Here is a 3,033-nt window from a genome sequence, read left to right as displayed (position 1 = left end):
TTCGATTCTCTCGTTTTTCGCCGCACAAGTCTCTCATGTCTCTAAGTAAAATAATCAGCGAGTAAAAACGTATATATATACATATATATATTAATTATGAGAACAATATATATCTTTTGAGAAATAATATCTACCAACCGCAGCACCTATCATTGGGATCGGGTCACAGTCGATGATCGATGGCTTTTCACTCGTAAATTGATACCGGAGGCACATTTATCTCGTGCGCGCGTTGTCCTACACAAACACCAGAACGAAACACGATCGCGCTCCCTTCCCTCCCCCTTCCCCGAATTACGATAAACATGCGCAGTTCATTATCGATAATAATTATCAATAACAATATGCTGGAAACGTTAATTAGTAATTTTTAATCGGAAAAGACCGAGGATTAATAGTAATCAATAAATAACAATATTAAAAAATATATATATGTATATTCTGTGTACACTTTTTACACAAAAAACTCCAACGTAAATATCAAAATAACGGACTAATTATTTGTAGATATATCTATATAAATTATGCGCGCGACGTTTGACGTGACCGAGATTCGCGGATTTTGCAAGCGATTTCTTGACATTAATTCGTTTCCTTTCATCGTCTGGATTTATCCCTTTTCTCAATCCTGTTTCTCTCTTTCTTTCTCTCTCTGCCTCTCTCTCTCTCTCTCTCTCTCTTTCGCTTACTTAAATCTTGCTCATAAGAGTAAAAAGTGTGCATTAGCGTAATTTACGGCTCAATAAATCAACCGGCTTGCCATCGCGGGAACAATTCCGCGGCGGAAAAAAAAGGAACGCGGTTTGGCGAATAGGCGAACGAAAAGAGAGGAGGCCACGAAAAGAGAGAGAGAGAGAGAGAGAAGAGAAGAAAAGTCTTCCTTTTCTCTGGACACGCAATTTTATACACGCTCGGCGCGTTCGTTCCTCTCATCGCGTTCGCATTCCGAGGGAACGATGTGTGATATGATATAGGCGAATGCACCACCGGTCGCTTTTATTGTTATTGCGCGAACGTCACCTCACTTGCGACGGTGGTGCACGCGTATAACAATCGCCGTTCATATCACTCTCGGGCTTTCTCTCCTTTTTCTGTCGTCGAAATCCACGTCATCGCTTATTTTTACGGCGCATCAGCCGTCATAACATATTCATACGCACAGGGGCGGCTTTAAATAAAATGCCCGCGACGTCTAGGATTTAATTCAAATTTTCAACCACCGTCGCTCCGTCCTGTCGCTTTGACAAATTTTTGTATCACAATTTATAAAGCTATAATAACATTATTTACGCCAGTAACATAATTATATAATTTAATAATAAATAAAAACTTGTTTTTGTTGTATCTCTTACTAATCTATGCCATTGAAGCAATTTTTTTCTGACAATCGAGTAGATACGCGCTTGACAGTCGAATCGCCGGATTGAAGAGAGAGCTTCAAAGAAATAACGATTGTACAGGCAACGGTGACGCAACGAACGCCATGATCGACACCACGACCCAATTTCTGTGAGATTGTGTTCAGGCGACCGTAAACTCTTCCAAAGCGTTACCACTGGATAAACAGAAACAGATGAGAAAACATTCCCGCGGTCTGCGAGATTCGAAAGAGACCCTCTTCGAACGAGAAATCGCGCGCGAACATATATAAACACACCCCACATTTCCGATATTACCGAGACCTGTTTTATCTGTACGAAACAGGAAAATAACAACGGGTGGTATACGGACTTCCTCGACGCTATCGAGAAATCTTGAATTTGTGCCGTCGGTATCGATTTGAGTACGTCATGCGCTACGTTACGGCGTACAATAGAAGCTCTCGTACAACTAATAATTAAGTACATATATTTTTTCGGGAAATTTGAAAAAAAAACATATTATATAATAAAATGATAATCTCTTATTTTGTTGCTTGAAAAACATGCGTTTATTTGAAATATAAAATACATAATAGTTTGTACTATCAAAATTTGAATAATTGAGATGTGTATAATAATAGTATACATGATTTTTGGCACACACAAATGTATTATATAGTCTAATATTACAAATATGTACAATACTTTAGAAATATATTGTTGCTGTTATTATGCATATTATTGGGTTAAAAAACATGTTAAATCCGATCTTGATTGATTATTCAGCGTGCTATAAAATATAATATTTGTACCTGTTTCTCACACTCTTTATCTCGCCGTTTTTCAATGTGATCAAATTTTATTAAATGCTGCCGGTATTTTATTCCCTACACGTTTGCGCGCCGAAAACAATTTCCATATATTTGAATCGTCGTCGCTTATGGTCTGATTTGCTCGTGGTGTTATTTCAACGATATGAACTGTTTTTAGAGCAGTGATTGAAAAATTAATTTCGCATTCAAAAACGGATGAGACGCGAGCGTTGTGACTTATTTTTGAAGATAAAAGATATTTACAAAATAAATAGAACATTATACGCGATCTTGCAAAATAAGAAAGTATGTATATGTGTATATGTGTGTGTTACTTATCTTTCTCTATTTCGTGAAAAAAACGTGTTAATTACCACATTGAGCGAGAATACAAGATAAAATACAAAAATATCTTCATCAATCAAGATCGAATATACAAAGATATCGATCTGTTTTCTCGAATTATAATAAAAATGTAAAGAAAAGAACATTGTTTAAAATATTAATAAAACAATAAAAAAACAATAAATATTAATAAAACAATATGCACAATAAATTTGTGTTAGCTATTACACAGTAAAAAAAGAAATAAAGAAATATAGAGGATAGTTTTATCAATAAAACCAATAAAACGTGTGCCCTTTTTTATTGCACAGTGAATAGCGTGACGTATCATGCAAAAGCAATCACTGTGATGTACTTCTTTATTTGGGGCTCACTGGCACGTCATTACGTGCATACACTGAGAAAAAAAAGTTGTTGAAGTAACAAAATAGTATTTGATTCAACTATATGCAGCGGTCACGGGCTGTCAATGAAATATTGATTAATGTAAGAAGATATCATGTTTCAATAGATAT

This window comes from Pseudomyrmex gracilis, unplaced genomic scaffold (genome assembly GCF_002006095.1).
Source record: "Pseudomyrmex gracilis isolate BER0280 unplaced genomic scaffold, ASM200609v1 scaffold_15, whole genome shotgun sequence".
NCBI lineage: Eukaryota > Metazoa > Arthropoda > Insecta > Hymenoptera > Formicidae > Pseudomyrmex > Pseudomyrmex gracilis.
The sequence above is the reverse complement of the archived record's forward strand: the minus strand, read 5'-3'. Positions refer to the sequence as shown.